The sequence below is a fragment of the Cylas formicarius genome, unplaced genomic scaffold, assembly GCF_029955315.1.
Source record: "Cylas formicarius isolate icCylForm1 unplaced genomic scaffold, icCylForm1.1 PGA_scaffold_9__14_contigs__length_23061073, whole genome shotgun sequence".
Classification (NCBI taxonomy): domain Eukaryota; kingdom Metazoa; phylum Arthropoda; class Insecta; order Coleoptera; family Brentidae; genus Cylas; species Cylas formicarius.
The window spans coordinates 424818-439002 of record NW_026844365.1 but is presented as its reverse complement, the minus strand read 5'-3'; positions in this window follow the sequence as shown (position 1 = coordinate 439002).

Here is a 14185-nt window from a genome sequence, read left to right as displayed (position 1 = left end):
TCTTGACAAAAATGACGAAAATAACATGACGTTTGCAAATTGGTTTTATTTTCCAGTATTTAAATACTACTTCCTTTTTCTACAAAATTCGTGAAGTAAGGAAGTATTGACATTGTAAAGCACTCAAAGAAGTACTAAAAATGCTGGGTATGATCGTATTGCTGTATGGCAATTCATATAATTCTGGCCTCGAAGCTCTCTTCATGAAGTACATAAATTGTTGGCTCGAGTTTAATATGCCCTTTTTTATACTTTTTTTTTCTTGCAAAAAGTATGCAAAATGTTGGTAAGTCTTAACATACATTTCAAAGTAATTAAAGTTTGTGAGAAGAAGAAATATGAAAAGGTTTTCCAATATTGAAATATTAGGCGCCTTTTTCTAGTAAGCTCTGGTAAGAAAGAAGTATGAAAAATGCTAGTAAGAATTTACATAAGTATTAAAGTGCGAGCCTATTTTATTTAAAAACTTTCTACAGGAAGTATGAAGAAGGTTAGCAAGGTATTTCAATATTAAAATACTACGCGCCTTTTGTGGTAAGTATTATTTATTTTAAAAATGTTTGTAAGTCTTTGTTGATGAAGTTTTCCAATTGTGAAACATTACGTGCCTTCTTCTGGTAAGTTCTTGAAAAAAGTACGAAAAATGCTCTTAAGACTTTAGATAAGTATTAAAGTTTGAGCCTTTTTTATTTAAAAACTATTTACAAGACGGATAAATAATGCGTTAGTAGGGTATTTCGGTATTGAAATATTATGCACCTTTTTCTTGTAAGTTTCCGAAGGAAGTATGAAAAATGCCGTTAAGAATTTATATAAGTATTTTTTATATTATTTGTTTTATTTATTCTGCTAGAATTACGCAAAACGTTGGTAAGTCTTAACATAAGTGTTAAAGCCTGGTTAAATTTTCTAACTGTAAAACATTACGTGCATTTTTCTTTTAAGTTCCTGCAAGAAGTATGAAAAACAGTAGTAAAAATTTACATAAGTATTAAAGTAATTGAATTTTGTGGTAGTTTATTTAAAATTCCCAAAGAAGTATAAAAAATATTGGTAAAATTTTACAATTTTGAAATATTACGCTCTTTTTTTCTGGCAAGTTCCTGAAAGGATGAAAAATGGTGCTAAGATTTTACATAAGTAATAAAGTAATTAAAATCTGTGATTTTTTTAAATATTCCACAAGAAGTATGAAAAATGCTGGTAAAGTTTTCCAATTTTGAAATATTATTCGACTTTTTCTGGTAAATTTCTGAATGAAGTATGAAAATAAATAAGTACTAAAGTAATTTAAGTTTGTGTTTTTTTTTTAAATTCCATAAGAACTATAAAAAATGGTGGTAAAGTTTTTGTTGAAATATTATTCGCCTTTTTTTCTGGAAAATTCTTGAAAAAAGTATGAAAAACGGTGGTAAAAGTTTACATAAGTAATTTAAGTATGGATTTTTATTTTTAATTCCACAAGAAGTATAAAAATGTTTGCAAAGTTTTCCAGTTTTGAAATATTACTCGGCTTTTTTCTGGTAAGTTCTTCATGGAAGTATGAAAAATCCTGGTAATACTTTTAAGTATTAAAGTAATTAAGTCGGTGCTTTTTTTACTTAAAAAAATTTTTTTACATGAAGTAGGAAAAATATTAATAAAATTTTCCAATATTGAAATATTAGGCGCCCTTTTTCTGGTAAGTTCATGGAAGAAGTATGAAAAATGGTGGTCTTTGAGAAGCTCGGAAAATGTTGTTGTTTTAATGTGAGTATTGTTGTCGTTCAAAATGATCTCAAATTTCAAAATAAGCACGCAAAATAACCGGAATTTCGCGCTTTTCTCAGTTTCGTCAGAAATGTTCGAAACTGGCTGGCGTCCTAGGGACAACAGTGCCGGCGAACTCTGTTTTTAAGGTTCCCGAATGACCGTCGATAACGGCCCGCTTTCGGGGTTTCATCTCGCGTCTAATTTTTGCCCCCGGATTCCCGGAAAGATTTTCGCGGAGGATGCCCGTCCCGACTGATTTCCCTGGAGCAATCGCGGCGTATTTCTTTTTCCGTTGTCTTCGCCCGGAAGAAGTACGTCCTGTCGATTCGGGAGGAACGAAAAAAAAGAAGGCGCGTCTCGCGCGCCGTTGCCGGATTTCGCGATAACGCGCCGCGATAGTGGACGTCCGTTCGAGTGACAGCCGGAGGCGGCCCGAATGACAGTTCGACCGGTACGGGACAAGGAACCGGAGGCAGACAGCGGCTCCATCTATAATGCACGGCGTCAGACCCGCTCTCAATCTGGGACAAGTTTTGTTGATGGACACCCCGATAGACCGGGGATGCCGAAAATCCGGGCTTGACGTTGACGGCGTTTAAATCGGTAATTCCCGTGAAATATTCAGGGTGTTTTGAAAAGCGGACACCGCGACGGACGCGGCGGGGCCGCGAACAAAAAAGGACCTTGCCAGCTCTGGTTGTTTTTGTTCACCGTAGAAGTACTCGCTGATTGCTCACTAACAAAGTTAAAAAAGGAACCAAAATTGTTTTTATTTGGGAACGACGAATAATTAAACAAAACGGAACGCAAAAATCGACGAAATTAAAGAAAAAACGCAAATCGATTCGGAACTAGTAAATATAGCTTTACTGCTCTAATTTGAGGTGACAAGGCATTCCCAACTTTGAGAATTAAGTTAAATTTTATATTTATGAAAATTATTGTTTTGCGTTGTAAGAATTCTACGTTCTACGACCACTACCATATTTCTTTCGCTACCCAGTTATACATCTACCAGAAATATAGTGCTTTTACAACCAACCCCGTGATTAACTTTGCCTACTGTTTATTACTGAAAAACCGCAGCCCCTTAGAGAACACCCTGCCCGTAACCATTCCAGAAATTTATCTACCTACACTAACAACAGCCGACCAATTCTTGAAACATGTACATAAAAAAATTAGTAAAATGTAAGACTACAAAATTCGAGAGGTGGGGGGGTTGACCGTCCCCCGTAGCATCTTAAAACGAACCCGATGCTGTTCGAGACCGGCCATTACGGCCCCCGGAAAATATACCGGCCATCCGGCTTCCGGTAAATGAGACGATCTGAATTGCAGATGAATGGTCAGCATTCCGTGTAAGATGTGTACAGATGGCCGACTGCCCGGTGATTTGTGGCTCCGCTAAACAGAATCCCAGAGGCTCCGAGGGTACCTCGCCCCTGCCTCATCATTATTAACGCGAATATGAATAAATACCGAGCGAAATTAAGTCGAAAACGACCCCCATCTAGCGCCGTTTTTGCGTGGACGCCGGCCGCAGCACGCTTGTGCCGATGATTAACGTGCCCGTGCTGACCCCTCGAGCCGGCTGGTATTCCGTGGGGGCGGGGGTCGCGGCGACATTTTTAATTTTTTCTAGGTTAGGGTCAATTTTTTTTAGGCTACGATTCAGATTTTAGGGTTCTTTGGGACGCGTCGCGTACGACTGCCATTTAATAATTCTTCTTCTTCTTCTTTTTACGATGCTCAATCCTTTACCGGACGTTACCATTTCTTAGGAATCTTCAGCCACGAAGCACATTTTCATCCAAGTCCTCTTTTAACTTCAATCTTTGCTTCTATAACGAGATGTAGAAAGCCATAGTTTTTTGCATTCTGTCGATGCAACTTCTTCTGGAGGTTTTCAGCATGAGTTGAGTTGAGTTGCTCCGAGTACCTTTTGATTGTTGCCCTGCAATCTTGGAGGAGCACTTTGTACCTTTAACGTGTGCAGAATAAGTGCCAATTCCAACCACTCAAGCGCTTTGGTGCCTTCGTTATTGGGTGGGTTTTGTTTAGGGTCGTCAGGTTGCCGTTCGAAAGGTTCACTTCTCGTTTTTTAGGTTAGGAGCGTTTTCGAGCCGCCCACGTTTTGTCTGAAAATGAGATTTTTCAATAGGATCCAATTTACACTTTAAGCGTTATGACCGCCGCATCCGTTTCCCTTCTAACTGCCGCTCCGTCCGCTTAAAGGGTTCATCTATTATTGACAGGGTGCAAATAAAACTCCGGCAAAATTACCCGGGCCCCGCCAGGCGGAGAAGGAAACGTAGCAACACTTGTTTTTAGATTGCCTCCATTTTTATTTTGTAAATCAACCCGGGAATGGTTTTTCTTTCGCGTCGCCATCGGTTTTACGGTTCACCGTTAACACTTCACCGTTTTCATACTTCCGACATGAAGTTTGCGCATATAAGTTTGATATATTCGATGAACATTGTGTCCATTTTTTTGACCCCGACTCCTCGAACCACTTAGGCACCAAACCACTCGCCCAAAAAGGGATGACCACTAAAACCTAAACTGGTTCTAATAAACTAATTCGTGCCAAACCCTACGGCTTATCCCTTGACCCTTATCATCAGATGAAATGAAGTCCCACGGCATAAGGGACTTTCTAACGCTTGGCGCAAAACCTAACCTATCTTAACTTTAATATTTCCTCGGTCTATTTCCAATGAATAAAAAAGAAGGAACAATGAGCACAAGCGCGGTTTGACGGTGAATCGGATTTTGTGTTGGTATCTCAGACGTCTTGATCAGGTTAATTTAACATCTTCGAAGAATACATTGTAAAATATTAACTATATTAAATTATATTAAAAATATTTACTAAGCTCAAAGAACATAAGAAATTAATAACATAATATCAACAACAATAAATGATAATAAAACCGGTATCAACGATAATTAAAAGAACAATAATGAAGTAGTAGGCGTTCCCAAAGATATGAAATCAATTTAATTTTTAATTATTATTCAAGAGAGAGCAAAATATTATGTCGTCAACTTCATTTCTTCTGAGACTTTTGGGTCCATTAAACTGCTTTATATCGGGTTTGATTGAGTCAGCTGACGATACGCATCGCCCAAGATTAATCTGACGATATCGTCCTTGAACTGCAGCTATTCTATGGTTATCAGAATAAAGAAGACGAAGTACCTGAAGCTTTTTTTTTCCTCCTGAGTACGTCACACTCAACGCCTGGCCAACTCGATCAACATCTGTTTAGTTAATCACAAATTGAAATTTAAAATAATTCAAATAGTAGAAATCTATATATGTTTAAAATCAGGAGAAAAAATCTTTCGTCGTAATAACATATATATGAGAAAAACTTGCTACTGTTGTCGACTTTGCGATGGAAATTTGTTGTTTCCTACAAATATAAAAGATAGTACAACTTTTGTATTAAAAGTTTTACTTGATGACGTACGTGAGTATGCAAATATAAAGAATAACGAGAATCGAATACAATAAATACATAAATAGACGTCTTCCCCTTTCATACTTGGTGGCGGAAAACAAAGGGACCTGCCTGCGTAGCGGCTATCACTACAAATTAATCCAATTTTTGAAGATCCGCCCCCGGACGTTACCGGCCCGAAAACAAATCTCCTAAATGCCTTTATCGGGGAAAAAATCCACTTAGACGCCCGGGTCTTGCCACCCTTAATCCTCGGATCCATATTAAGCCCCCGGTATACGAATAAATGTTATCTAAAAACGATTACAGCTGCCAAAAATGAGCATCGCGGATCATCTAAGGGTACGTCACCCCCCCTCCCATGGGGCGAGACCTGTACGCGGGCGGTGGAGGCGGGGGGGCGATCCGGGTCTCGCTTTTTGTTGTGACGGCCGTAAAATCTGGATAGTTTTCGGATTATGTTTATGGTTTTTTTTTCTGTACAGGGGAGGCCCTGCGAACGGGGTTTATTATTGACTGCGCTTTTTACGGGGGCTATATGGGGCATATTATCGGGTTTCTCCCGCGTACGCTTTCGTTCGTGGGGGTTTTTTCCGAGCCACGACGTATTTCGGAGTAATTTTTCAATTTTCATCACCTGGCACTTATTCTCCCGATAACAAAACCCAAACAATCAAGAATAATGTGATAACTTTAATATCTGCTTAAGTAGGTATACTACGAGGTTTCTAGGATTGAGTTTGTGGAAGAGATCTTAACTATGCCCGAATTTATACTGTGCGAATTTGGAGTCCTGATTACGCGATGGGAACATCTGTAAATGCCGATAAAGTATGTTTGCTTCAAAAAATTATATTAGGGAGTATGGCACTCATTTCCGAGTTTACATCTTGTAGAGGTTTATTTGCCTGGTACAGAGTTCTCGCATTCGGTATGCCTACAACAATTCATCGAATTTTAAGTTATGTGGTGACTTACATTCATAGCATACAAGACAGAGCGGTAAGCTGCATGTTGTTCCCTACTGTAGACTTCGAGGTCACGTGATTAGTTTTCACAGTTTGCCCTTGGAGTTACGAGGCAAACATTTAAAAATATTTTTCTTATCCAAATTATTTTATAATTTGAAGGATAATTTTTGAATAAATGTGATGGTATCTTATATATTTGTCTTATGAGTTATATAGCTGTTTCGAAGTAAACAAAACCATTTTTTTAAATTTCGTTTTTAATCTTATTTTTTGCGTACCCTGTATTAATATGTATCGCAATTTCTTATGAAGAGGATTCACCACATAAAAAATTAAATTTTCTGTTGATAACTAATCAACTGTCAGTTTTGAAAATACTGTATTGAAAGCATTAAATTCTGCGTAAAAATTGGCAACATGGTCCGATTTCACACTTACAAAGGGATTGTATGCACCTGCTGCATATCGTCAACTTAATTGGCTTAAAATGAAACAAAGAGGAGTTCTTCATTTCAGCATATTCGTTATGAAAATTATCCATAGCCTCGATTCACCCACTTTACTGAGAGAGCGGCTTACTGCTAGGAGTACTATCCATTCTGTGAATGTAAGATACAGGTACAGACTAACGATGACACATCATCAGAGTGCCTTGTTCCGTAGATCTTTCACATTCAACGCAATTCGTGATTATAATTCTTTGTCACAGGGATTCAGTAACTTAAATTTATATTCATTTAAAAAAAGGTACAAAGATCATTTGCTGCAAATACAGTTTTCCCAATAGTGTGTTACTGTTGTCATGTTATTAGCAAGGGATTATATTGAGTTATCAAATTCTTTACCTTCAATGGCATTTTCTATAGTGTGTAGTAGAGTTTTGTTGTTCTTCTGATTTTGCAGGTATTTTTCACATTTCATCTGTGGTTCATCCATTTTTTATTTCAATAAATAGTGCGCAATTTATTAATTATATAAATAGTTCAGATCAGTGGAGTAGCTATTTAAAGCTTGACTGCGCCGCATTTGAGCTATCTGTTTACTTGGTTTTGAAAAATATTAATATTGTATATTGTTTTTTTTTTTTGTTATAATAAAGGCTATTTATTATTATTATTATTATTATTATTATTATTGGGTTGTTCGGAAAGTCATTTCGTTTTTTTTGGGGAACATGACAGTTTTCGTATAATGAATAAATATTTTATTAAATTATATATTGGCCATTCTGGTCCAACACCTTTTGCCATCTTTCTGGCAGTAACATAATTCCCCTCTCATAGAAGTTTTGGTCCTTGCTGGCAAAAAACTGGTTCAGGTGGTTTTTGACACCTTCATTTGAGGTAAAGGTTTTGCCATCCAAAAAATTTTGCAGGGACTGGAACAAATAGTAGTCGGAAGGCGCCAGATCTGGAGAATATGGTGGATGTTGCAGTACGTCCCATTCAAGCTATAAAAGTTTTTGGCGAGTGACCAAACTTGTGTGAGGTCTCGCATTATCCTGGTGGAAGACTACACCCTTCCTGTTCATTAATTCGGGCCTCTTCTCTTTAAGTGAATCATTCAATTTGTCCAGTTGATGACAATAGACTTCTGAATTAATCGTTGTATTGTCCGGCAAAAGCTCAAAAAAAACGATTCCTTTGACATCCCACCAAACGGAGAGCATCACCTTTTTTTGGTGAATGTTGGCTTTTGACACGCTTTGAGCCGGTTCATCTTTTCCGCTCCATGACCTCTTGCGTTTAACATTGTTGTATACAACCCATTTTTCGTCCCCAGTAATAATCCGCTTCAAAAATGGATAATTTTCTTGACGTTTGAGGAGCGAATCACACACGTCAACGCGACGACACAAATTTCGCTCCGTAAGGACATGGGGCACCCACACATCGAGCTTCGAGGTTAAGCCCATGCCTTTCAAATGGCCATAAACAGTCGAATTCGACAAATTTAATCTCTCACCGATCTCTCGTGTGGTTATTCGCCGATTTGCATCAACTAATGCCTTTATCGCATCTTTGTCAGCTTCGACCGGCCTTCCAGACCGTGGTGCATCTTCGACATCAAAATTGCCGGATCGAAATTTTGCAAACCCGTTCTGGCACTGGCGTACTGTTAACACGCCTTCTCCATACACATCCGTCAATTTTTTTCTCGCTTGGACAGCATTTTTACCTTTTCTGAAGTAAAAAAGTAAAATATGACGAAAATGCTGCTTATTGCTCTCCATATTTAAAAGGGCACCAACCAAAAACTACTGCGTAGAATTAATAGAACTTTTTCACACACAAGCCTTGCACTATCAGCTCTTAAGACATATAATGGTTATGCGGCTTAAGTGTGAAGTTGGTTTCGAAAAAACGTAATTAAGTCCTCTGACGGGAAAAAACGAAATGACTTTCCGAACAACCTTATATTATTATTATTATTATTATTATTATTATAATTGCTATTTTTAATATAAAAATAAATGATTCTATTTCTATATCGACCGGATCATCCAAATTGCACTGCATTGCATTCTAGTTTCGTAGCTTCCGGCGCAAAAATGACGGCCAGATCGTCCGACGGCCGTATATATATATATAGGAAAACAACTCACTGCAGAGGATTAAACATAAACAGTGCATTAATAAAAGGTCTCGGGACAGCATTTCGCTTGAAATATTCCTTTTAATTGGATAATAATATGAACTCTAAACACTATTTAATGGCCGCCGTGAATAATTAACCCGATCAAACTACAATGAAAATCACTCATCGGCCTGTTTTAATATCGCATTTACCTTAATTTCCCGAAAAGGCATTTCGGCTGCGAATTAGTTAACGGGGCGCGGCCGTGGCGGGGCGGAGGGGCACCGTCACCGGAGGAAAAACAAACAATCCATGCGACCATAAGAAATAAATTTATTGAAATTATCATAAATCCATCAAGAATAGTTTGAATTGGTGCTGCCAAACAGTTGTACCGTCATTATCCTCTAAACAATTACGCTTGTAGACATCCAGTATCTTCCCTGACTTTCCATATCCCAGAAAACTAACAATAACACTTTCCTTGTTTGTAATTTGGCGTGTTGCCTTTCGTGGCATATTTGTTCCTCGCTCAAGTCTCCTTAACTTAAACTGTTCGACCCTGAGGAAGTCAAGCCAAGTTTATTTTTGCACTCCAAAGACCCTGTCTGTTTAAAATGAGGTGACTTATAATTATCTCTGCTTTCTCAGATATTGTGAACTGTATTGGAGGAGGTATTTGAAATAAAATTTCTTAACAATCAAGCAACAACAATATGTCATCAATCAATGTCTTTTTACAAAACTTCTGGATTCCTCCTGCGTCGGTTTTTGCTGAGTCGAAATTCCTATGTTTTGAAAATCACAGAACGACTTTATCCCCCCATTACAACTAATACATAGACAACTATATTATATTATTATATATATTATATTGAGAGAGACAGTGACGTCTTCCATTGGCTGGACTGTTGCTTCGTTTCTGGATCGTAACCATAGCACCATGGACTCGTCACCAGTAATGATCTTTGAAAGAAAATCTCGATCCGTTTCAAGCTGTTGATTGATTCAGGAACAAACTTGGCAGCAACTCTTTTCATTCCCAAATCTTCGGTTAAAATTCACTGAATCGTGCTCCAAGACAACCCACTATTGTTTGATAATTGTTCAATTGTCTGTCGACGGTCTGTGAGCACAATCTCTCGAATCTTTTCAATATTTTCGTCGATTCGAGCAGTTGATGGACGTCCAGAACGAGGTCGGTCATCAATTGACTCGTCGCCATTTTTGAAGCGAACAAACCACTGGTACACTTGAGTTTTTCCCATCGCATCGTCGTTATACGCTGTTTTTAACATTGAAACAGGTTCAGCAGCACTTTTACCGAGCAGAAAACAAAATTTCGCAGCTGCACGTTGTTCTTTTAAACTTGCCATCGAATAAAACGAAACAACAAAACAACAGCGTTAACAAAGTGCAAGTGAACAAAACAAGTTAAATTTAACACGAAGGTGGCGTTGAACTCGCAATAAGTTGTACTATTCACAACCTAGCGGCAGAAAGGTGTACTATACAAGCTCTGCGCGCGGCAATTCAATTCCGGTTTTTCATGGTTAACCCTCGTATATATATATATATATATATATATATATATATATATATATATATATATATATATATATATATATATATATATATATATATATATATATATATATATATATAAATTATTTATTTTCCTTAGCTGTGCGAGCTTAGAAAGAAAGACATTTAATGACGACTTAGACTTGGAGGAGCTCATTGAAAGAAAGAAGACATTCAATGAAGACTTTTTAACTAGTACATTTTTTAAAGTTTTTTCCAGGTAGAATCAGCTGCGATTGGTCATAGAACTGAAAACTAACTATAAATAAAACATAGCCTGAAGGGTGTCGGATTTTTTAAATTGCTTAAATTTTCATCTACGTTTTGTCGACTTTCCCTTATAGAATGAGTTGGTAGCAAGAAACACTAACCAAGTATTTCTTCTTGTTTCTTCTTTAATAAAGACTTTTTAAATAAAATAAACTCATCCACATTTACAAGGCTGTCTCTTGTAGAACGAGCTGTACGAATTCGTAGAAAGAAATACTAAAAATAAATGAGTATTTCCTCTATTAAAGAAATTTTAAATTCTGTTTAAAAACAAAACTTATACCTAAGGTTCTAGGTTTTAATTTTTTTAGCCAGAGTATTTTCTAGAAAAAGAAAGTTGGACTGAAGGTTTTTAATTTTTTTTTTTCAAATCAGAATAGAAATAAAATAATCCGAAGCGATCGCTTTTCGTGATCGTCCGGTCAGGCGGCAGTAGTCATGTGGCGGGGTGATGGGGGGGGGGGGAAAGAACCAGAACAGAAATTAAGTATCGATCGTCGCCTTATAAGGCCCGCGTTTGTATTCAACCGTCGAAAGGCCTTTTATTCGATGCCAAAAGGTATAAAAGTGTAAATAATTTAGGTTAAAGCCGGATCCTAACACGATGCAAGGGACGGATGATGGCCCAAATGAGCAAACATGGTCGCGAAATGCTTTTTCGATGCTTCCGCACGCCTAAATTGTTACGGTACCGTGACGCTGACAGGCCCCTGCCCGCCCCCGGGGACCCGTCGCCGCGCGGAAAACGACCCGTCCCCCGCGGCGAATTTTTTTTTAATTGATTTCATCCTCCCGCCGGCACGAAATTTTTCTTGCGCCCCGCCAATTAGTTTTCCCAACGCCGCAGTCGTAAAACCGCCCTCGACGCGTCGGCGGCGGCTACAATTGAAAGTTAATTAAAAAAGAAAACAGTCGAACAGGTGTTAGCACTTCGACGGGCTTACAAAAAAAAACGTAAAAAAAGCTAAAACATAACGGGAAGGTAGACTGTTATCGTAGCGTTGAATTAAGGGTGGTCAGAATATGATTGTACTCGGTGATTCACTACCCGAGAATTGTTTAAAATTGCGAAATACGTCCTACTTTTGCCCTTGCCACCCAGATGGTGAGGGCGTGGCTAAAACATAAACAAGATTAAAGAGGAAGGAGTAGTATTAGCTACAAAGAAAAGTCTAGAGCTTAAGATAACAGCAAGGGTCTATTGTTATTCAAAAAGTCACCAAAAAACAGGCATGTAACACACAAATTCCAAATTTTAATGCTATTCCTCTATTTTCCTCTTCTTGATCAGCACGACCGTCTGGAATGTTCTGCAATGGACGGTTCTCAGTTTCAAAGGTCGTCGAGATAGGAACTTCACCTCGGGCGACCTTCTTGGAGGTATTGACAAAAGACAAAGCCTAGAATGCAAACTAATTATTGTGAACACCTAGCTGAATTTAAGGTAAGGTGCAAAAATTGTACAATAGTTGAGTACCGATAAATATTCCAAAAATTAATTTATAAACATGCTTTATAATCTTTTTTTTTGTGTTTTGCGTTTTGCGTTTAGAAGGACGTGAGCTGGAATGTAGAGGAGATGAAACTAATTACTATCCCTTTCATATTTGTATATATGCCTATCATTTGTACGTGTCAAAATTATGTTAATTAATATTGCTGGAATAAACTCAAGTATTTAACTAAAAGCAATTTTCTGATTTGGGGTAAATCTAGCCTGTAAATCCGGATTTTCAACCACGAAAATCTACCTAAAAAGATGAAACATACAGATATTCTTGTGAAACTGCCATAATTGGCCCTGACCTACGATTTGGAACATTGGAATTTCATCATTCATCGGTTTCAATCTCTTAATTTTTCTTCTTGTGTACCATCCGGTATAACCCACAACCGTTAAAAGGCGTGCTTTTTTTGCGTTTGTTTGCAAATTCTTAAGAAACTTAATTGTTGACAAGTCTGCGTCCACAAAACAAAAATCTTGGAAAAATAATTACAAAATTTGGACTATTTAAAACGTCTTTACATAAAGAAAACAAGACTACATTCTGCGTCTCCCTTCATAAAAGAGAATATCATTCAGTCTTAAGTTATTTTTTAATAAAAATTTGGTTTAATACGACAACAACTAGCCTTCTTAAAAGTGAGTCGTACGAATGATTTTCTAAAAAATATTTCTTTCTATTTCGGCCATTGTTCTTATTAACGAACCTGGTTTGCGGCAAAAGACTCGCTTTTCCACCGAATTAAAACTCACAATATCTGTAAATCATTGTCATCCGCATTGTTTATGCTGCGAAAGCTTGAGCAATCTCCTGGGATGTGTTTATTTCGTTTTATTTCACTCTAAAATGCAAGATGGGTCCATCATATTGGGAGAATCTAGTTATGCAGTCACAGTGTTTCATCTTCACAGTCTGAGAATTTATTAAACTTTTATTATTTACTATTTATTATTAAATTTATTATTATTATTTTCGCGTAAATTCACTGCCATTTTTAAAATTTAATTCCAATATGTTTTACATAACAGTGCGTCCGGATATCCCGGTGTGTGGGCGGACGGGGGTGGGGGGTTAGTATAATATAGATCTGACAACACAACCCTTCCCGAAATTGCCATCTCCTTGTCACCCTTGTACAACACAAAGTGCCTAACACGGTTCCCGCCCCATTAAGCTCAATCAACCCCCGATCGCTTATGCTTGTATCTGCTAATGCACGGCTCCCGAACCCTTTGTCTTTCGTGACGGGAGCGGCGCGCAGGGGTTAGGGTCGATGACGGGCGACGACATTTGGTGTATCGAAAAAGACGTTCGGATTTTTTCCCGATCGTTTCTCCGCTGACCTTTCCCGCGTCGCCTCACGTGACGTTTAATTACTCGCTGTGCCTCGCGGGGGCGGCGAATGACGGGCGCAAAAAAAACCTTCGACCCGTCGCCAACCCGATGTCCTTAAAAAGGGTTAACTGCCGATCCCTTTCGTCGTCCGAAGATTAATTTTTAACGAGGTTATATTTGAAATTAGTGTAAATCAAAGGGCGCGCGGTCCCAGGGGCGGCGGCCTCGGGGGACGCCCCGGGTGCATTATCAAATTACCGGCACCCGCCCATGTTGTTCCGTTAATCTGTTTTCAATGAACCCCCGGTCTGATCTCGAGTGTTGCGATACCCGGGGATGATTTTTTAAGGGGGTGGCTAGCCTTCGACCCCACAGAACGTTTTTCGGGGCGTAGAGTGACATCGAGTTTTTTTTTCACCTAAAGGTCTTCACAACTTTTCCGGCTACTACATCCATTTTGATTTTAACCGGCCGGGTGTGTGTGATGCAAATGAAAGGAATATTCTACTGTTTCGATGGAGTCATTCCCAATGCTGAGGTGAGATTTTCTATCATATCTATCAAATAAGGTAAGTCAGGTGAATTTAAAAACAAAATGGGTCCTATCAGCCGAAAAGGAGTAACACATTTTTTCTGGCTACGACTACCATTTTGTTGTCGCGAAAAATATTTTCATGGTTTTTCCGGTTATGACTCCTATTTTGTTTCAATTGGCGCT